This window comes from Rhinatrema bivittatum, chromosome 6 (genome assembly GCF_901001135.1).
Source record: "Rhinatrema bivittatum chromosome 6, aRhiBiv1.1, whole genome shotgun sequence".
Classification (NCBI taxonomy): Eukaryota; Metazoa; Chordata; class Amphibia; order Gymnophiona; family Rhinatrematidae; genus Rhinatrema; species Rhinatrema bivittatum.
Window position 1 is genome coordinate 86450561 of NC_042620.1, and position 23808 is coordinate 86474368.

Below are 23808 nucleotides of genomic sequence, written 5' to 3' on the forward strand. Positions count from 1 at the left end.
ATCCATAGTTGATCTCAGGCTTTCCTTTTCTTCTTTGTGGCAAGGAGCCTTCTGTGTGTGTTCATCATTTTTAAAGCTTTGCTTGCATTATTACCTTTATCTTTTCCCCCAAAAGGCTGTTCCATGCATACCCCACATTATCCGCAAAGTAATACTTTCGATGTAAGTTATGAGCCTACGTGGAGCTGCTTATTCTGAATTTATTCTAGAATATCCTATCTCTGATAAAGATTTTCTTTTTGTGTGTTGCTTATACATTTGAGGTATTTGAATTTCTCTATCATAGCCCCTCTTTTCTAGGTTATATTTTACATCCCTTTTATCTATTCTAAACTCCTGTCACTGTATGACTCTTCCTGTGAGATCTTATACCTCTGTAATGTTAGACCATCTCTATAGTATAGTCCTTTATCCCTTCCCTTAAAACCTCTGGCCCTCCATTGTTACACCAGCTCTTTAGTCAGGCAGGAAGATTCTGATGCAACATAACCTGTCTTTCCTCTTACCATACATCTACGCCCTTAATCATCACCCGACATCCCCCCTCACCTACCCTCACGCCACCCACCTGCCCCTACACTCTGGGCTATACCTCTCTCCCCTCCTCTATCCCCTCACTTCCTCCTTCCCCAGCCTCGTGCTAATTTGCTACCTTCTAATGGATTCTCCTCCATTTATCCATTTTATGCCCCTATGTAGATTCTCAGTGTTAAACTTTCCTCTCATGCTAAAGTGTTCACATTGTTTTATACTGCAACATATAGATAGCTCCTTTTTAACTTATTATTCCTATGTTATTTAACTATTACAATGTCAAAATGTTTCAATCCTTTTATTTAAATATATCCCTTCCACCAAGTTAACTTGTTGCAATGTAAAAATAAGCAGTTCATACCTTATTTGATATGTTTCGATGTAAACTGATGTGATATTTCGATCGAATGTCAGTATATAAAAACAAACAAATAAATAAATAAACCATGCACAGGTAATGATTACACACATTTCTTTAGGTTTTACTCCTATTTTTTTATTCACCCTTCCCCAGAAGTCCTATCCTAAGATCCTCCCCTGGTTTTTTTTTAATTCCTCTTTTACTGATTTGGTTCCGAGCCAGGTTGTTTGTCCCCAAGTAGACTGACATCAATCTTGCATTAGCGGTACTAAGAATGCAGTTTTTCATGACTTGTTAAGGAACCTGCTACACATTTAACATTGTCCCCTTTGAGATATGCCCCCAAGCCAATTCCCCTGGTGACTGAAGGCCCCCCCCCCCCCCCCGAAGGTATTTTCTCTTGTTTTGGGATCTTCTAACACTGCCTGAATTTTCTTTTACAGTGGCTCTCCTCCTTCAAATCATTCTCCACATCAAACCCCTTTGTAAGACTATCTTTTGTTACCAATGCCCTAAAGGCATTTTATAGTGGCATAACTTGGTGGATGTTTGAGATAACAGCTATACTCATACCCGAAACTACTGTAATTCATTTACTCATTATCCTTTGTGGGAGAGGGGATGGATTTGCAGGAGGCAGCTTAAATTTTGGCTAATTCTGCCCTAAGTTACTTCATCTCCATCCTCAATCTTGAGAACTGGATACAGATAAGGAAGCCTTGAATTCTCCAACAGGTCTGTATAAAGTCTGCTGCTGCAGTTATTGCATGCTGTAAAGCAACAGTTTGCCAGATTAGAATGCAGATATTTCAAATCTGAATCATGGCTTTGAGCTTCACAGCTTGCACCAGTGCCTGTAATATTCCCTGTGCCACCATTGGAAAGAGTAATATACATTGTTTTAACATGACACAGTGGCTAGTTGAAAGTATTATTTATTTATTTATTTATTTATTTATTTATAATTTTTTATATACCGCCGCTCATCAAAGATATCACGTCGGTGTACAATGAACAGGAACTTACGCCGGAGCGTTATACATTTAACAGATTTAACAGATTTAACAGATTTAACTTACGCCGGAGCGTTATACATTTAACAGATTATACATTTAACAGATTATACATTTAACAGATTATATATTTAACAAGTTATATATTAAACGAAAGTATGTATATAAATATTTAAATATAATAAAAGTAGAATCTATTAAAAACACAGAACTATACTTTGGGGGTATATTAGTTGAGGTAAGTTAAACAGAACTAGGGAGCAAAGGGATTCTAGTAAATTGGGGCTGAGGTAAGGGAAAAGGGTTAGGAGGAGAAGTAGCAACGGGATTCTAGTAAATTGGGGCTGAGGTAAGGGAAAAGGGTTAAGAGGAGATGTAGTTCTACATTAGATGTAGTAAGAGGGGGGAGAAAGCATTTCAAAAGTAGTTAATAGCAATTGTAAAGAGAGGTATTTACAGTGGGAACAGAGGTAGGAGAATTAGAGATGGTGTCTAGACAGGGGGAGAAGGGTAGAGAAGGCAGTGAGAATATGGGAGAGGATCAACATATATATTTCACGTATAGGCATGTGTGAATAACCTTTCGAACGCTGCTGCTGCTTGTTGCTTCAGCCTGCGCGATCGGCGCCGAGCCCCGCCGGGGGAAGGCGTGCAAAAGCACCCTCCTCCCCCAGGAGACCCAGCGCAGACAGCGAGGCAAAAAGATAAGTACCTACAGGGACTTTACCATCTCCTCTCCGCGCCAAAAATCGCCGCGATAGGAAGCCCCGCCCGCCGAAGCCAGCCTCCAATAGGAGCCAGCCCAGAGGGGCTTTAAATCAGAGGAAGACCGGCGCCGCGCGCCGTGCGTCGCGCGTCTAAGGAGCGCGACAAAGGGGCCTGCCCCTTTGTTTCGCCCCTTCGTTTCAGCCCCGAGGAGGCCAGAGTCCTTCCTGCGGAAGTGTTCTATCTACAACAAAGGTAGCAACTATGAAAGGTACGGAGCTAACCGTTTCAGCCGTATGGAATAAAAGTACCACTCAACCATTTTCATCCATTCCAGTCTCCACAGCGTCATAACATACATCTACAACAAGACCCTCCACCACTTCAGGACGCGAGTCAGGTTAGACACTCGTTGTGCATTCACATACTACCTCTCCACCAACGCACCTGGACCTCGATCCATCCCCCTTCCCACCTGCATTTCTCCAGCATTCATCCACCTGCACCGGCAATCTACAAGCATTCAGCCAGCCTGTCCTGCAAGCTTCCAGCATTCATCCAGCCTCACCTGCAAACAAGACCAATTCATCCAGCCTCACCTGCAAGCTTCCAGCATTCATCCAGCCTCACCTGCAAACAAGACCAATTCATCCAGCCTCACCTGCAAGCTTCCAGCATTCATCCAGCCTCACCTGCAAGCTTCCAGCATTCATCCAGCCTCACCTGCAAGCTTCCAGCATTCATCCAGCCTCACCTTCAAGCTTCCAGCATTCATCCAGCCTCACCTGCAAACAAGACCAATTCATCCAGCCTCACCTGCAAGCTTCCAGCATTCATCCAGCCTCACCTGCATACAAGACCAATTCATCCAGCCTCGCCTGCAAATTCCCTACAGTCATCCAGCCTTAACTGCAAGCCTCTAGCACTCTTCATGACCCACCTGCAAGATTCTAGCACTCATACAGCCTCTCCTGAAAGCCTCTAACACTCATCAAACCTGCACAGTCAAGCCTCCAACTTTCACATAGCCCCTCTCACTATCCTTCTAATCTCACAACATAGTTCTTACAAATGGCTCCATTTTTCACAATTCCAATTCTCCAACATAATCCACCACCTAAAAGAATTTCTTTCCGACATGCCCAACAACACAACCTTAAATCCCTTTCTTCAATTTTGATCACTCCTACCACGCAATTGCTAGGCCTCACCCTTTTCTCTTTAAGCCTGGTCAATGCTCAATCTCTAACGAAAAAGTCTGTAATCTTAAACGACTACCTCATCGACGTGAAACCGGAGATATGTGCAATCACTGAAACGTGGTTAAAACCAGCAGACACAGCAATAATTAATCAATTACCTACAGAGGCTTACGACTTCTTCTCGCTACCTCGTCATAAAAAAAAGGGAGGAGGTATTCTTTTAGCATCTAAAAAGGACCTCAAATTCTCTCTACAGCAATCCAATTCCAATTCTAAACTTGAATTTGGCTTCTTCACCTCAGACAAGCTCCAAATCCTTCTCGTATACGCTCCCCCAGGACTCCTGGAATCAGATGCTTCACCACTGGTCGAACTAACCTCTTCCCTCATCAACTTTGACTCGCCAGCTATCATACTAGGTGATTTCAACATGCACGTAGATAACCCTATCCCATCACATAACTGTGAAACACTACTCACAGCCTTCTCAGCGCTAGGCTTCACTCAACTAGTTAACAAACCTACTCACAAAGCCGGCCACACGTTAGACCTGATCTTCGTTAACGCTGCAATCAAGCCCGTATCTATCCCAGATTGCACAAAGGTCCCATGGTCAGATCACTACCTCATAACAACTTCATTCTCTATAAAAGATACTAGCCCGGCTTGTATTCCTTCGCCCTCCTTCACATACAGGAAAACTTGCTCCCCAGAAGACCTCAATAATCACCTATCACCTCAACTCCACAAACTGGACCTTACAGATCCGAACTCAGCACTTCGATCATGGAATACAATCACCGAAACTATAGCTAACAAGCTATGCCCTTCAATTACAAAAAAACCACACCAGAATTCCTCCAAAAGACAGCCCTGGTTCTCCTCAGAACTAAGAAAGCTCAAACTCCAACTAAGGCAAAATGAGGCTAAATGGCGCAAAAACCCAGGAACCAACACCCTTTCAATCTACAAATCATCTCTGCATCTATACAAATCAAGCACATTAAGATCCAAGAGGGACTATTACGCCTCGAAGATACACGACCTTGTATTCGATGCCAAAGCCCTCTTCAGCTATGTAGCCAACCTCACACAATTAAACCAACCAGAGATTGCACATGACCAAGCTCAATCGAAAGCGGAAGAATTAGCTCTATTCTTCAGCAACAAAATCAACACTCTTCTATCTCAGCTCCCCACTAACCTCACTGTGCCACTAACCACTCCTCAACCCTCAATCAACTACACCCAGCTAGAAGAACTTGACACAACTTCATCCATGGAGATCCAAGGAATTCTAAGGAAAATGAAACCTTCCTCCCACCCTTCAGACCACATCCCAGCCAAACTACTACTATCAATTCCGGATTCGATCTCCAAAACCCTGGCAGATATCATAAATTGTTCCCTCTCACAAGGACTCTACCCTGACAACCTTAAACTAGCATCACTCAAACCCCTTCTCAAAAAACCAAATCTTGACCCAAACGATCCTAACAATTTTAGACCGATAGCCAACCTCCCCTTCATAGCCAAGATAATGGAAAAATTGGTAAACTCTCGACTCTCAAACTTCCTTGAAGACAATAACCTACTATTCCCATCTCAATACGGATTCCGTAAAACCTTAAGCACGGAAGCCCTCCTCATCTCTATGACCGACCACATCATCTTAGGCTTAGACAAAGGACAATCCTTCCTTCTGATCCTACTCGACCTTTCATCTGCATTTGACACGGTCAATCACGCTCTTCTCATCAACCAACTAACAGCCATAGGTATCTCTGGCACTGCCCTATCTTGGTTTAGAACCTTCCTCAGCAACAGAGGATATAAGGTTAAGATTCATAATAAAGAATCCTCTCTTCACCCCGCGTCAGTAGGAGTCCCTCAGGGCTCGTCCCTGTCTCCAACCTTGTTTAACATTTATCTGTTACCCTTATGTGAACTTCTCTCTGACCTCAATCTCAAACACTTCCTCTACGCTGACGATATTCAGGTACTGATCCCCATCAAGGAGTCACTCGCAAAAACACTATCTCACTGGGAAACCTGCCTCCAAAATATCAAACAGCGTCTCACAAGTCTCAACCTGATACTAAATTCATCAAAAACGGAACTTCTAATCATCACACCAGAAAACAGCTCCCTCACACACACTCATCCAACCTTACCAAACACCACACAAGTGAGAGACCTAGGAGTTCTAATTGATAATCACCTAAACCTGAAAGCGAACATCAACAAAACCACTAGAGACTGCTTTTATAAGCTCCAAGTGCTGAAAAGAATACGACCTCTCTTCCACACACATGACTTTAGAACAATTCTACAATCAATCATTTTCGCAAAGCTGGACTATTGTAACTCCATCATGCTTGGTCTACCTTCATCACACACCAAACCATTACAAATGGTCCAAAATGCCTCCGCCCGTATACTCACTAACACCAGGAGAAGAGAACACATAACCCCTATCCTGATGGGCCTCCACTGGCTACCCATCCACTTCAGAATAATCTACAAGGCCATTCTCACCATTTTCAAAAACATCCATCAATTAGCCCCAATCGACCTCCATATCCCCCTCCGATTACACCACTCAACAAGACCGACAAGAGATGCTTACAAAGGTTCACTTCAAGTTCCTCCAGCCAAAACGACCAGACACATCACGCTCAGAGATCGGGCCTTCTCCACAGCCGGTCCAACTTTATGGAACTCCATTCCCCCGGATCTCAGAATGGAACTCAGCATCTCAACATTCAAGAAAAGACTCAAGACGTGGCTGTTCACGCAGGCCTTTCCTAACTCAAACATTACTTAACTCCCTTAAATCATCAATCATTAATAGCCACATCTTATAATGTTTTTGTATATATATATCTGATCTTCATTTCCTTCTTACCCCAAGTTATTGATTCCCTGTTACATGTAACTGCTTTTCTGCACCATTGTTCAAATTGTAAAGTTTATTTGAGTTTCACCCCTGTTTCTTGTGAACCAGCATGATGGGACTACCGTCTTGAATGTTGGTATATAAAAAAAACTTAAAAAAAAAAAAAATGTCTTGAGTTTTTGCTTGAATGTTTTGGGAGATGGCTCAAGGCGCAGTTCAGTGGGCATAGTATTCCATAACAAAGGGCCAGCAAAAGAGAACGCTCGTGCTTTGGTGGAAACATGGTTATATAGTTTAGGTGAAAGGGTTTGTAATGTGGCGAGGTATTGATTTCTGGTGGGTTTAATAGAAGATTGAAGTTGTATTGATTTATTAAACCATTTCATTTCAGGATTGTGGAGGGCTTTATGGATAAGTGTTAGAGTCTTGTAGTGTATGCGGGATTGAATGGGGAGCCAGTGTAATTCCTTCAAAACTGGCGTAATATGTTCTTTTGAGTTTGTGTTAGTAAGGATACGGGCTGCAGTGTTTTGCAGGATTTGTAAGGGGCGGATGGCATTTTTAGGTAGGCCTAGGAGGAGTGAATTACAATAATCTGTTTTGGAAAACAGCATGGCTTGTAGAACTGTCCGGAAATCAGATGCATGAAGCAAAGGTTTCAATTTTTTGAGTGTATGTAATTTGAAAAAGCACTCTTTAAGGATTGTACTGATAAATTTTTTGAGGGTTATTTGGTCATCAATAATGACTCCTAGGTCTCGGACTTGGTGGGAGAAATGTATGTGCGTTGATGTTATAGGTGAGGTGGGAGAAGCATGTAATGGGGTGGGAGGAGAAATGATCATGAGTTCAGTTTTAGTGGAGTTGAGGGCAAGTTGTAAGGAGGTTAAGAGATTATTGATAGAAGCAAGAGTAGTGTCCCAGATTTCAAGGGCTTTAGATATGGATTCCGTTACTGGAATAAGAATTTGTACATCATCAGCGTACAAAAAGTGTGGAAGCTTAAGGTTGGCGAGGAGATGGCAAAGCGGTAGAAGATAGATATTAAAAAGGGTAGATGAGAGTGAAGAGCCTTGCGGGACTCCTTGCTTTAAAGGGATTTCTTTAGATAAGTGATTGCCAATTTTGACTTTATAGTTACGGTTGGACAAGTAGGAAGTAAACCAGTTATGAGCAGTACCAGTTATTCCAATCTCATGTAGGCGTTGGAGAAGAACTTGGTGGTTAACGGTATCAAAAGCCGCTGAGATATCTAGAATTACTAGCAGCTGAGGTTGATTTCTATCTAGGCTTTTGAGAAGGTAATCATTCAAGGATAGGAGAAGAGTTTCAGTGCTATGTAATTTGCGAAATCCATATTGTGAGGAAGAGAGGATATGGTGTTCTTCTAAATAGTCACTAAGTTGACGGTTGATAGTTTTTTCTAGGATTTTAGCAATAAATGGGAGGTTAGAAATGGGGCGGTAATTAGCAAGGTCTAATGGGTCTAGCTTAGGTTTTTTTAAAGTGGGTTTAAGGATGGCAAATTTAAGAGAGTTGGGCACTTGCCCAAGTTCGATGGATGCATTGATAATGTTAGAGATAGGGCTGGATATTAGATCAGGGACAGTGAGGAGGAGTTTTGTAGGGATGGTATCAGATGGATGAGATGAGGGTCTGGCTTTTTTGAGTAGGGATTCAATTTCAGTTGTTGCTGTATTTTCAAAGGTTGTTAGCTGAGGTGCAGATTCTTTTGTGTGACAGAGATTATAGGATTGGGGCGTGTGGGAATTGTGTGGGAAGCGTGACATAATTTTGTTAATTTTGTCCTGAAAATATGAAGCGAGCTGTTCACATTTTATTTTGGCTTCTTCTTCTGGAATGATGTTTGGAGTGAGGTTAGTAAGTGAGGTGACATATTCGAACAGCACTTTTGGATTGAATTGATATTGGTGTATTTTACCTGCGTAGTAGTTCTTTTTAGCATTATTGATCATTTCACTATAGTTTTGCAGCGAAGTTTTGTATCGTGCGAGTAGAATTGGTGTGGGTTCTTTACGCCAATTTTTTTCAGCTTTTCTAAGGGCTTGTTTTAAGTCTTTTAGTGTGGGAGTGTACCAGTAGGCAAGAATTATCCTGTTATGATTCCTGCCCGCAGAGCTAATCCCTGTGAGCAGGCCTCTTCACCTTAACTCACCTTCCGACGCCGCCATCTGCTGCTTTCGCGGCTTATTGCCGCCGGGACATCGTACGCGACTGGGAAGCCACCGTCACCTCTGCTGCCTCCACCCAAGCGGCCAGGAGGCTGCCGCCTGACCATTTCTGCCGCAGGAAGCAGTCAATGAACCCCCCTCTTCTCAGCCTAATGCTGCCACTGACCTGTCTCCGTGGCATGGAGCCGCTGACGCCATTGCCAGGGTTCTCACTGGATGGCAGGAGCTGTCCCAGCTGTTGCCTGCGCCTCCGTCTCCATCTGCTTCACGGCAGTTTGCCACTGCAAGGTCTTGCTCCTTCGTGCGGCTGGGCGCTGCTGTCCAGGGTCCTGTGTTCTCTCTGGGCCTTCCTAGGCGTGTGCCTCTTCTAAGATATTTAAAGGGCCAGCGGTGGGAAAAGCCCGCGGCCCTTCTGGAAGTCTCTTCACCTCTACTTCCTGTCTCAGCCCTATAAAAGGGCTTCTCCTTCAGTCTTGAGTTGCCTTTGGATCGGGTTCCACAGTTGTCTGTGCTTCATGACTGGTCCAGGTCTTCCATGGTCGTCTTCTGTTTTGATGGCTATATGATCAGTGTTCTTCATGTTCTGGGTCTCCTCGTCTTGATGATCCTGGTCTTGTCCTCTGTTGGAGCTCCTTCGGCTGTATTCCAGATGTTTCCACGTTCCTAATGTCCAATGTCCTTGGTTCCTGATGTTGCTTCCTGATGCCTTGTCTTCACCTCTGCTTCCAGAACCCCTGGTTCCTCGATGCCACCCTTTCTTGGCGTGCCATGTGGTGGTCTTGTCTCCTTGTGGTACATTGCCTGTCTTCTTGTCTGCAGCTCAAGTCTCCAGAGGGTCATCCTTGCCCAAAGCCAAGTCTCGTCTTGGTCCTGTTTCCTGTTTGAAGCAAAGTCCTGTCTTGGCCGTCCGTCCTGACTCTCGTTCCGGCCCTTGGATGTTCTTGGGGCTGTTCCGTCCATGCCTAAGACTCTGACTGAACCTGTTCCACTTCAGTGTCGTCCGTGACCAGCCATAGGCGGCTGTGTAGGGCGCACCTCGATACAGGCTTCTACTGAATCTTCACCATGTTACCAGCTTCATCTTCCACGTATCCGTCTGGAGTCTGCCTCGCACTCAAGCGTGGTCCACGACCAGTCCCGTGAGTCTGCCCTGTGGTGGGCTGTGTAGGGCGTGCTGCATTGCAGCCTCAACCTAGTACTTGACTTTGATCCTGAACCTTGTTCCTGAACCCTAGTCTTCAATACCTTGTTCCTGAACCCTCGTCTTCGCCTTCGTCTTCGTCCAAGATTCCATGTCTTGCCAAACATCCATCTGCCCTTGTCCTCTGTCCGGCCTGCCGCCTATTGCTGTTTCCCAGCGGCAGGTCCGAAAGGGCTTGGAACGGTCGGAAGACTGTTCTTTGATCAACATTGCGTTGTTGGTCATCCTGGGGCGTGCAGGTCCAGTAGAGGGTCAGACCTCCTGTCTCCTTGTCTTCGTTCCAGCCTTGTCCTGCTCCTTGTTACCCGTGCTCGCACCAGCTCACCTCCCGCAGTGTGTCTTGGGGCTACTCCCTGAGTCGTGCCGTGGCTCAAGGGCTCACATCACCCATTCCAAAAATGACTGCGCCTCCGTGCTCGCAACAGTATCCGAAGGCCATGTCCGCAACATATCCTGCAGGAGCTGTATTGCACTTTCTTAATTGCAATAAGTCATTATTGCAATTAAGAAAGTGCAATACAGCTCCTGCAGGATATGTTGCGGACATGGCCTTCGGATACTGTTGCGAGCACGGAGGCGCAGTCATTTTTGGAATGGGTGATGTGAGCCCTTGAGCCACGGCACGACTCAGGGACGAAGACAAGGAGACAGGAGGTCTGACCCTCTACTGGACCTGCACGCCCCAGGATGACCAACAACGCAATGTTGATCAAAGAACAGTCTTCCGACCATTCCAAGCCCTTTCGGACCTGCCGCTGGGAAACGGCAATAGGCGGCAGGCCGGACAGAGGACAAGGGCAGATGGATGTTTGGCAAGACATGGAATCTTGGACGAAGACGAAGGCGAAGACGAGGGTTCAGGAACCAAGGTATTGAAGACTAGGGTTCAGGAACAAGGTTCAGGATCAAAGTCAAGTACTAGGTTGAGGCTGCAATGCAGCACGCCCTACACAGCCCACCACAGGGCAGACTCACGGGACTGGTCGTGGACCACGCTTGAGTGCGAGGCAGACTCCAGACGGATACGTGGAAGATGAAGCTGGTAACATGGTGAAGATTCAGTAGAAGCCTGTATCGAGGTGCGCCCTACACAGCCGCCTATGGCTGGTCACGGACGACACTGAAGTGGAACAGGTTCAGTCAGAGTCTTAGGCATGGACGGAACAGCCCCAAGAACATCCAAGGGCCGGAACGAGAGTCAGGACGGACGGCCAAGACAGGACTTGGCTTCAAACAGGAAACAGGACCAAGACGAGACTTGGCTTTGGGCAAGGATGACCCTCTGGAGACTTGAGCTGCAGACAAGAAGACAGGCAATGTACCACAAGGAGACAAGACCACCACATGGCACGCCAAGAAAGGGTGGCATCGAGGAACCAGGGGTTCTGGAAGCAGAGGTGAAGCATTAGGCACAGCATTTGAAAGGGATGATGAAATAAAGGGAGAACAAGTCCAGGTACTATTCATGAAAGCTTTTTGGTACCAGAACTTCTAATCTCCCCTCTGCTGTGCCATAATTAAATGTGATGGGATGTAGAAAATGAGAAATATAAAACAAATTGTGCATGGTGCAGGAAATAATTGAGCATTGAAGTATGTGGGGCTAGTATTTTTCAGAAAGTTAGCCAGTTAGCACTAATTTTCCACACTACCTAATTTATCCAGCCAAACCTAGGCACAGAGATGGGCTTGCTGGATGAAGAGGAATAGACTGTCTATACAACTGGGGTATCTGTGCCAGCCAGCAGGTGGAGATGGAGATAAATACTCGCTGATGTCACCCTCTAAGTACCCTCATATACTGTTGCACCAAAGTCAGCCAGCCAGTATTCTCAATCTCCAGCAGGTGGTAGACATGCATACGGTTCTATGGATTTAGGCCTGTCTGGATTTGGTGGGCCTGGGTGCTCCTGAGGTGAAAGCTAAAGCTTCCTCCGTCGCTCAAGCTACACCTGAACACTGACTTTTTCAGTGCAGGGCATTTTCTGTCAATAAGCAGGCTGAATTAGCCATGCTGTCTTGGTGTGACGTCATTTGATGGTGCACAATGTGGAGCCTTCTCAAATTAGCACAGCTTTGACGATCTGCTCATGTGCAGAAGTTCCGCATAATTGCCCAGCTTGTAGTCTCCTCAATTTTTTTTTTCCACGATCCTTCTCTAATCTCTCATCAGAATTTCAATTTTTTTTGCTTTTGTGATTCCCAAAATAGCACTTCTAAGTGCTCTCATGTCAAAGAGGGCTCCGGGCTTTAAATATAGATAGTGCAGACACATTGTCTGCCACTGATGGCCATAATTATCACCATCTGTGTTTGAGCCCAAACCATGACCCAGACCTCTTGCGTGACTGCAGCCATATATCACCTTGGGCCTATCGTCAGCGAACCCAGAAAATTGCCCAGCTGCGGGCTGAAGAAATAGTGTCCTCTGCATTGAGCAGTTATGCACCCTCTCCTCAGTATTCCACACAGATGTCACCAGGCCCTAAGTCTCAGCATCAAGAGAGACAGCAATGCACTGTGTCCATAGGACCGCCAGAAAGACTGGCAGGGGCTTCAAAGCTGAAAACAAAGCATCCAAAACTTCCTGAAGCCAGACCTCTCGCAGAGGGAGGAGACGGAGGGAGACGGCATGAAGACGCCGCGGCAGCTAACTGTCCGTCGGACCTGGAGGGAGTCGCCGCGGAGGTGGAGAGGGTGGAGAGAGGGCATCAAGCAGCGATAAACACAACACAATGAAATCATGCAACAAATGAACTTTACTTTTCACAGATTGAATATTGATAAGACATAGAGAGATACTAGTCGGAGACGAGGCAACTGAAGCAATAGATATAGGAACTTGGGTTAGAAAAGAGTAGCGGTTAATGTTTTTAAGAATTCTAACAGAGCTTAACTCACCATGTCTTCCTCTACCAGTAATGGTAGGAATAGCATAGATAGAAGAATAGAAACCACTCACAGGGTTAGAACATTAATTGCATGCTATTAATTGCATCAGTAGCACAGGATCTTCTTAGTGTTTGGGTAATTGCCAGGTTCTTGTGGCCTAGTTTAAAAACAGGATGCTGGGCTTGATGGACCCTTGGTCTGACCCAGCATGGCAATTTCTTAGATGAGAGAGGTCTTCAGTGGTGGGGCCAATTCTCTTATTTTTTTTTTTTAACTTTTTGTTTTCAAGATTAAACAGCTATCAACCATTCCCCTTCTGTCAGAGATTTAGGGGTTCGGATCGACCACCAATTCAACTTTAAATCATTTGTCCAAAATACTACTAAAGAATGCTTCTTTAAGTTACAAGTACTTAAACTGAAACCTCTTTTGCATTTTCGAGACTTCCATCTGGTGCTACAATCTATTATCCTCTCTAAATTAGACTACTGCAATTCCCTCTTGATAGGTCTCCCTGCAATAACCATCAAACCCCTGCAGATGGTCCAGAATGCCGCCGCTAGGATTCTCACCAACTCAAATAAAAGAGACCATATCACTCCCATCCTTCAATCACTTCACTGGCTACCCATCAAATTTAGGATCTCTTTTAAAGTTCTTATGATGATCCACAAGGACATCCATAACATCGCCCCTCTCAAGCTCAGTAATCAATTCCGCTCACACACCTCAGACAGACCTGTCAGAAGAGCGTATAAAGGCTCCCTGTTTGTCCCCCCCCTGCAAAATCCTCTCTAAGCAAGCACTATCTACAGCAGGGCCCACTCTATGGAACACTCTGCCACCAGATCTACGTCAAGAACCCTGCCACCAAATCTTTAAGAAATATCTAAAAACGTGGCTTTTCAGTCAAGCTTTCCTAGAAACCCAATCCCACCCGGACGCCGTTCGAAGGACATGGATCAAAGCTCGATGATAATCTGAGCACGCCGCACTCCCCTCCCAGGCCTCACCATGGCTCTTCTTCCCCTTATTCCTCCTCCGCTTTTCCCTCCTGCCCTTCCTCCCTCCCTTCACTCCACTTATTTTCCCTCTTCTCCTTCGTATCCAAGCATCATGTCTATTGTTTTTATTTTTCTTTTATTCCGTATTGAAGTCCTATAGTTATTCCGCATTAAGCGTCATATGGCTTGCAATTGTCCGGGAGTTTCTCCATACGTTTCACATGTTCTCATGTTCTAATAATCAATGTTTAATGATTTATTTATTGTTTAATGTTCTGTTTTATTGTATTTATTTTTTGTTTATTGTTTAATGTTTTATTTTATTTATTGTTTAATGCTCTAATGTTTAATGTTTTCTCCAACATTTCGAATGTATTTTTGCTTTTATTGTTTAAGGTTCAATGTAACGCCCCTCCGGCGGCTGTTCTGTTTCACTGTAAACTGGTATGATCTGTATATTTTACAGGAATGTCGGTATATAAGAATTCAAAATAAATAACTAAATAAATAAGATTATATATATTATTCACAAGAACACCTTCCTTGTACAGCAAAACTGGTACATATCCAAAACAATTATCAAACAAGGAAATAAATCCTATTCCAACTATCTGTACCATATTTATAAGAAATATAAAGAGGGGCAGAAATTAGAGCATCAAAAATCATAACATAGTAAATAAAGTAGTGGTTACGTCGTATAGGGCCCAACTTATTTCTATACCGAACCATTAGTGGAGACATTGCAGGTATGCGCATTCAGAAAAACTTTAAGCTGGTCAGGCTCAAAGAAGAAGACATTTGTATTTAAATGTCTAATGTAACATTTACATGGATATCGCAGATTAAATCTTGCCCCCAGTTGTAATATCTCAATTCTCATTGCTAGAAAACTTTTCCAATGAAGCTATTTTTATCACATCTGGATAAATCCAGATCTGACGTCCATAGAACTATTTCTGAAGAAAAATTTCAATACATTATTTTGTTCCGATAAGAAAGCAAATGAGACCAATAAAGGCCTTCTCTGACTGATTTCCATATCCTGTGACATTTCTAATATTTGGGAAATATCTAGCGTCACTGTTTGTCTTGTAGCTGCTTCTTCTGTCCGAACAGCTTGCTGTAGATAGTACGCTTTAGTGATTACGGGCATCGCAGACTGTGGTATTTTGAGGTTTTGCTGAATGTACAGCTTAAACATCTCCAGAGGAGAAAGGTTTATTACTGGAAAATTCAAAACTCTAAGGTTATGTGACCTCTGAGCATTTTCAATGTTCTCAAGTCTCCTATTATTTGCCATATCCAATTGAGCAAGCTTATTTTGTATTACTTCCATAGTAGAAATCTTGCCTTCAAGGTTTTCAACCTTCTCCTTGAAAGTGGAAATTAAATTAGTATTCAATATGACTTGATTCTTGGTTTCATTAGTTACTTGAGAGAGTGTTAGAATTGAAGATTCAATAGATTTCAGAACATTCCAAAATACCTCTAAAGACATTTCCACCGGTCTTTGCAAATTCAGCCCAGTAAATCTAGTTTCTAATTGTGCAGTAACCACCTCCACGTTTGTGGCCAAGCTCAAATCAATACCTTGAGATGAAATCCTTGTCACTGCTCGGTATTCCTCCATATTTGAATCAGATTCTGGTTCCCCAGTCAACACTGCAGCTCTCATCCCAGCCTCTCCAACTTGGACCCCGATGGTCTCTGGGATCTCCCTCCGTCGCTGCGGGTCAGATTCTCCTCTAAAAACGCCTGAGGAGACTCCCACCGTAGCCAGTAATGGAGAGGACTCATCCACACATCCAGGGTGAGCCAGCCTGCTTGGCGCTCCGTGGCTCAGAGTAGTGTCAAGGGGATCAGTGCACGCTCCTGCATCATCACCCCAGTGACCGAGCCCTCCGGAGAAGAAGTTGCAGCTCCCGTGAAGAAGCCCTCAATGCGGGGCTGAAGAGGATCAGGGGAAGGTAAAATATCACCTGTTCCCCTTAATTTCACCATCCTCTTAGGGTGAAGCGTTATTCTCAGAGGAAAAGATTAAGAAAAAGAAAAAAGTGCTCCGCACAATGAGAGAACTCCGCCGCGACGTCCTAATCGGCAGCCATCTTGCCCCCCTCGACGGGGCCAATTCTACATAAAAAATCAAAAGCTCTCAACTGCATAATCTGTTTTGTCCCATGCTAAGGCTGCGTCGAAAACCATGACACATCCTAACACAATGCACCTTGACACGACTCTCATGTGTCATCTCAAGAAGTCATCGACTAAGGCCAAACCCACGACGCACCTACAGCATTGCTGAGTGACACATTTTCCATTACACCAAAGCTTATGACATCACGTGGCCAAATCTGCTTCAGCTACTAAACAAACAGCAACACGGCCCGAAATACCCAAAAGTCATTCGTCCAATCCACACAAGTGACATCCAGCTTCAGAAACCTCAAGGTCCCTCAACTTGGCGAAGAAGAGAAAGCCGCCAGAGAAGGTATCACCTCACAAAGACATCTTGATTAATGTGGAATCTGTTCTTCACACCTTTTCAGAAGGACCCTAAGTGTCTCCACTGAGACCGCAATTGGTTATCTCCTCTGGCTTCTCCCAAAGTGGTTTGAGTATACTCCAGCTTGTCTTTGGAATCGTTACAGAAACAAAGGGAATCTCATTTACAAGAGGAACTCTTTCCGAGGGACAGAACACCATGGGAAGAACCTTTAGAAGTTCCTCACCGGCTTCAGACATCCAGCTAGCAGCTATTCCTCCAACCAGGACCTATAAATGTCTGAGTTTTCCATCTCACCATACTGCATCATAAAGAAAGGGCCCTCCTTTTTCTCCAGGATCCAGATCCATGTAGGCAATGGAGCAAATCTCTTCAATAATTAGAAATCTCTTTACTTCCCTGCATCCGAAGGTGCAGCCACCGGAATTCCTTTTAAGGATTCCAGACCGAGAACGGGATGAAGCCCAATCTCAGCATGAACCACCCAGGGGCATCAGTTCAAAATTCTTCACCACAAGAAAGCTCCCCTATGCCTAGGGAAGAACCCGTTCTGCTTGCTTCTCTTCAATTGAGCCGATCCTCTCCTCCATCTTCATCTACAGGCCTTCAGACCCTCCTGACGAACCCCCAGTACACTTGTCTCCACTGCAGGACCTTACCTACTCAAACTTTGTGAAAAAGATGGGCAGTGCCTTGAAGGTCTAGGTTCGCAAGATACACAGCCCACGTGCTGAAGTATTTGGTATCTTGAAAATATTAGACATACCATCAGAACCCATGGTGTTACCTTCTCACATGGTGCTTTATTCAGTTCTGCTGAAGTCCTGAGAGTCCCCACACTCAAACCTTCCAGTGGCTAGAAAACTGGACCTTAAATTCCATCTTTAAAAATCTCCAGGATATGGAATGGTCCAATTACCTCATACTTTGGTGCTGGTGGAATCTGCCTTGAAAAAGGTAAAGAAAACAAGACTTCACTCCACTCCAGCGTTCCACCAGGCAAGGACAACAACATTTTAATGACTTTAGCCAGAAGGTGTTTCAAAGTTCTATGATGATATCTCTCATTAAACAGCACCAATTTTATATGTTGCAATACTTATACGAGTGTCTTCAATAGCTGAAGCCCTTTGTCTAATCAGAGACTGGAGAACAAATAACACCGCAACTGCTCAAAGATTTGGAGGAAGGTCTACGACACCTGATGCAAAGCTTTTGAGACAAAATTGCATACATCTGCAGTTTCCATTACAGCGCATCGCATGGCATGGTTGAGGGCCAATTCAATTAGAGAGGATGGGCATGAGAAACTCTCCGATCTGCCATGCTTGGGAGACAAACTTTATGGGGACAAACTCAGGGAGACAGTCTCCTAAATCAAGGAGCAAAATGTAGCAGTTCAGTCTTTTAATGCTACCTGTGGACCAACCACCTACGTTCAGGTGATATTACTCCCCAATATAGGAAGCCATACTAATAAATGAAGCCATGCAAACCAATACAGTCAATACCTTCTTCCCATGTACCAGCAGCCTCTTTCACGATCTCAGCAAAGGGGGGGGGGTCATCAATGGTACCGTAGATCACAGAAGCAGCAACAACAAACAAAATCTCAACAGAATTTTTGAGATCAGATAAGCCACAATCATCCACTCTGGTCAGGGGCAGAGTTACCAGTCACTATGCAACATGGTACTAGATAACATCTGACTGGTGGGTCTTGAATATAATACATTATGGGTATCATCTGTATTTCATCACACCTCACAAGCCGCCTCCATCTTGTTCCACCTCCAAGGGACCTTCAAATTCCCTCTTGCATCTGGAGACACAGAAACTGCTTGCACATAAAGCCATTCAACTCCTTCCAAAGCCTCACACCAAATGGGGTTTCTGTTCCCAATACTTCCTCATTCCAAAATAAATGGGAGGTCTTCGGCCATTCTTAGATCTTCGATCTCTCAACAAAACTACTTCAATACAAGACACAAGGTCGGGGGTCATCTCCTGAATCCATATATCAAATCCACCTATTGGAGCTTAGGGCCATCCGCAATGCCCTGATTGTGTTCGTACAATTTCTGAGTACACGTTCCCCACAGAAATTTAAGATTAGCAAACAGAGCACTTTTAACCATTCCATCTGTGAAAACAGCAAGACTTACCCAAGTTAGAGAACGTGCACTACCTCTAGCTGGCCCCACATTATGGAACTCCATGCCCATTGACATAAGACTTCAGAGTAATCATAAACTTTTCAAAACATAACTGAAAACATGGCTTTTCAAACAAGCCTTCAAGAAAGAGAATGACACAGGCAATTAAAGAAGGTTAAGCGGCATAGAGCACTCAGCGCTTAGTTTCCTACTGGAATTAGGCCACCATATTTTAACTGTGAGCAACCATCAGGATGAATTGCCACTAAACTCATTTTCCCCATGTGAATTTCTTTAAATGTAAACTCCTTTTTCATATACCATGTTATTCATAATATTATTTGTTACCGAATATGAATGGCACCACCTATGTAAATTATGAACCACATTTTTCTTTGATACAGGTGCCCGATTGTAAACCGTTATGATGGTAAATAACTTAATGACGGTATATAAAAACTCTTAAATAAATAAAGGGAAAATGCTGATTCATATGGACAATCAAGTAGCCATGTTTTACATAAATAAGCAAGGAGAATCAGATTCCTCAGTCTTGTGCAAGGAAACAACCCTAATATGGGAATGGGCAGTCCAGCTCTCAATCATACTCCAGGTAACATACTTACCTGGAATAACAAACATGCAAGCAGATAAGCTCAGCAGAGTATTTCATCCACACCGAATGGGCATTAGACCAGAATGTCACCAACAGCATCTTTGACCAGTGGGGAGAACCATGGATAGATCTCTTTGTGACAGAGTGCAAAAAGAAGCTACAGCACTTCTGCTCTCTTCTACCCAGTCCCAGGAGGGAAGCGCAGGATGCGTTACTACTTTCATGGTCAAAGGGTCTTCTGTAAGCTTTTCCGCCAATTTCTCTCATTACATGAACTGTACAGAAGTGCATTCAAGATGAGGCGGACATGATTCTCATAGCACCAGCATGGCTGAGACAGCCATGGTACACCTATCTCATACAATTGTCAGTCCGATTGCCAAGACTTCTGGAGAATTATCCAAATCTCCTAACTCAAGAGAATGGGATGCTACTCCACCCATTCCTTTCCTTACTCCACCTTACGGCATGGAGGTTGAGCACGAGGTCTTATCACCATTACTGCTTCCACTGCCAATACAAAATGTTCTTCACTCCACAAGGAAACCATCGACTCATCGCAATTATTCCTTCAAATGGAAGTGTTGTTCCGCTTGGTGTCTATCTCACTCCATTGATTCTTTCACTTGCTCGCCTGAACACTTTCTCAGCTATTTATACCATTTTTCTCAATCAGATCTTCAGACATCCTTAGTGAGGGTTCACTTAAGCACTATTGCAGCTGATCAATGCCAAGACATAGGACTTTCCATCTCTTCATAAGGGGCTTATTTAATCTACATCCTCCAGTACGAAAACAATCAGTTCCTTGGGACATTAATACTTTCCTGACAGCTCTGATGTTGAGCCCGTTTGAACTGCTACAAACTTCTGTACCTAACATGGAAACGTTTATTCCTGGTAATGGTTACCTCAGAAAGAAGAGTTAGTGAGCTATAAGCCTTAGCTCATATCTCACTCTACCTACAATTCTTCCATGACAAAGTAGTACTCCGGCCACATCCAAAATTATTGCCAAAAACTAGTATCAGCTTCTTATCTTTATGAAGCTCTCTCTACCAACTTCCTTTCCGAAGCCTCACCAGAACAATTAAAAAAAAAAAAAAAAAAAAAAAAAGCATTGCACACTTTAGATTGCAACCGAGCCTTGGCTTATTACAAGAAAAGAACACAAGGTCATCGGCTTGCCAACAATTGTTTGTCTCCTACAACCCTAACAAACTTGAAGTAGTAGTAACAAAAAGGACTCTATCCAATTGGATAATATGTTGTATCAAGTACTGCTGTGCCTCGGCCTCTCCATCTCTGTCTGTTGGGTACAGTCAAGGAGCCTCTTCGCTAATGTACCTTTAAAATGTGTCAATTGCTGATATCGGTAAGGCTGCAACTTTAATAGCTCACTACTACTTGGACCAGCTTTCAGCATCTGACAGTTCAGTGGGTCAAGCAGTATTGTGTTCCATGGGAGACAAGTAGAGATTACCATTAAGGTAGATGGATTGCAAAAAAAAAAAAACAAAAAAAAAACCAGATAATAGCAAGTGCTGAAACACTTCACAGCAATCCTTAGCTTGGAACTCTCTGTCAGCATGGCTAATTCAGCCTGCTAATTAACATAAAAAAGCAAGTTTGCTTACCATTAATTGTGTTTTCCATAGATAGGATGAATTAGTCATGCATACCTGCCTGCCTCCCTGACAGCCTCTACCTTCTTTAATCTGACATAGTCCGTACTCTTTGTTATTAACTGAGACTACAAGTTGGGCAAAGCAGAACATCAGAGCTTTGAGAAAGCTCCGCATCATGCGCTATCGGATGTTGTCGCGCCAAGACAGCATGGCTAATTCATCCTGCTATCTTCGGAAACCACCCAATTGTGAAAACAGGTTCTCCCTCACCCTGGGGAGGGCAGGGATTGCTCCCAGGCGGATAAGCAGTATTGAGGTTATTTTGTCTGTTCCTTCACTCTTCCCACCCTCCCCTCATCTTCAGTCTCTTGTCCTTCTCTCTTCTTCCCTCTGGAAGCCGTGGACCTAGGAGTTTGTTGGGCAATTTAGGGGTAATTTAGGGGTATTGAGCCCTTTAATTTTGCAGGGTTTTTTTTTAAATAAAAAACAAAACTACTATGCAGCTGCTTCTTTGGCTCAGGAAGGCAGCCGGAGGCGAAAGGGTGATTAGCATCATAGAGCAACACTGTCTAGGAATGAGATGGCAGAGAGGGAGGCCATCTAAGTATGTTGGTTTTTTTTTTGACCATATGCGTGGGGAGAGGGAGAAAATGGCACCAGGCAGTCAGCATGGGAAAAAGTATACGCTGTGTGCAACATGCAGCCTTGGAACTTGCAGTGGCTGTGCCACGCATGCACCGCAACCCGGGAGGAAGTCTCCATGAGTCAATTTGCAGCATCCGTGGGGTCTCATTCTCAAACACTGGACCAAGATGTGAAAGTTACCCCACCCCCTTGGGGAGGGATCCTTCGAATGAGTGCTCAGGCAGGAGAGAGCAGGATCCAGGAGGTGGGTATTCCCTTGGATCCTGTTTAGTGGCCTCTAGTGATTGTTTACTTACTCCTCATGAATGGATTTGTCTGCACTTTCCTGAGTGGAATTTTTTAAGGGCCTTCTGATGTTCTGTATGACTCAGATTTCATATCCTCTAAAGGCCTCAGTATCCCAGAATAAGAAGCAAGCAGCTTCTACGGAAGCACCTTCCCTTAGAGATAAGAGGTTAAGGGAAGACTGGGATCAGGAGGAGGGGGGAGGAGGAGGAGGAGGAGCCAGAGAGATTCAGATGATTCTCTGGATGAGTTTAAATCCCATGCAACTGGAGATAGGGATTTGGAGGAGGGTGAAATTCTTGCCGAAGGGGAAGCCCACAGATCTATTCTGACTGTTTCATAGGGTCAAGTTGTCTGCCTTGATATCTGTCTTAACTCGCGTTACTGTTGGATATGGGGGAAACAGACCCCGTTAAGCTTCTTAAGGATCTTATAATGGTCAGTTTAAGGAAGATGTCTTGTTTTTTCCCTCTGCATGAAGCAGTGCAGGAACTGATAGATTTGGAGTGGTCTTCCCTGAAGCTACTTTTAAAGGGGCAGATCCTTAGTGAGCATGTATCCTCTAGATCTCCGATCAGAGCAATTTCGTTTCCCAAAGATAGATTCACTGAAGTGCTTAGTGGAAGGTGGAAGAGCCCTTAAGGATGCATAGGATAGGAAAATAGAAGCAATGCAGAAACATGCATGTGAAGCTATGGCCATAAATTTGCAGATTTCTGCTTGCTGCTGTATTGTGGCACGGGTAGGCTTGCATTTGGCCAAAGGAAGACAATGGTCCTGCCCTCGAGCCTGGAGTGGCCTTCTTGGCAGACAGTTACGATTTAGTGTGAACTGCAGCTCGGGAAGTCGCATCTGTTGTGGTAGCTAAGTGCTTGCTTTGGTTGTGGAATTGGTCGGTAGATGCCATTTCCAAGTCCAGTTTGACAAAACTTTCCTTCAAGGGCATCTTTTATTCAGTGAACAATTGGAAAAGATGGCCACAAACTGGGGCTATTAAAAAAAAAAAAAAAAACACATCCCTTTGCTTCCAAAAGATCAGAAGCAGTCTTCCCATTCTACTTCCTCTAGAGGAAGGTTTTGTGACTTCAGAAAGTTTACCACTGGTAAAGGGTCCAGAAATAGTCTTAGTCTTTTGGTCATTTTTAGGCCTTTTGAACCAAGAAACCAGGGAAAGACAGTCCTTCGGGGGCTGAGATTTCCAGATCCTTGCAGTGAGTTGTTTGGGGTCCTACTTCCAGTACCAGAAATAAGCAGACTTCTTTCTCTGTTTTATCAGAGGTTACCTCCGATCAATGGATTCTCAAAGTTATCAAACATTGTTATGCTCTAGAATTCGCGCATCCAGTTTTGGACTTCTTTATGGCTTCTCCCTGTTGCTCCACCGAGAATAGATCTGTGGCACTGGCCACATTGCAAAGGTTAATCGCATTAAAAGCAGTAATTCCTATTCTGAAGGATAAGGAGGGAAGAGGATGATATTCCATTTATTTTGTGGTCCCCAAAAAATAAGGGTCTTTTCCCCCAATATTGGACCTCAAGGGCATTGTCAGATTTTTGTGCATTGCCCATTGCAGGATGGAAACCCTGCGGTCAGTAATTATGGCCACGATCTGGATCTGATGGAAGCATATTGCCACATGCCCATATGGAAGAAACATCAGGGTTTCTTGCACTTCGCAGTGCTTGGGCATCATTACCAGTTTCAGGTTCTTCCATTCGATCTAGTTACAGCGCCTCGGACCTTCTCAAAAGTGGTGATGGTGGTGGTAGCGGCTGCTCTGCAAAAGGAAGGCATCTTGGTCCATACATATCTGCATGGTTATTTGATTTGTGCAACTATAGCCAGCTATCCCTGCACCCAGTTCTAATCTAACATGAAGTTCCCCACCACACCCACCATTGACACCCCATCACTAATCCTTGCAGTGTGAACAGCTGATCATCAAATCCCCCTCGCCCCTAACAGCTA

General features: G+C 44.2%; 1 protein-coding gene across 7 annotated transcripts in view; it reads left to right on the plus strand.

The window, feature by feature from the left end:
- PKP4 (plakophilin 4) overlaps positions 1 to 23808 on the plus strand; it is a 578155-nt gene that overhangs the window by 340289 nt on the left and 214058 nt on the right. The gene's annotated exons all lie outside the window — the stretch shown is intronic.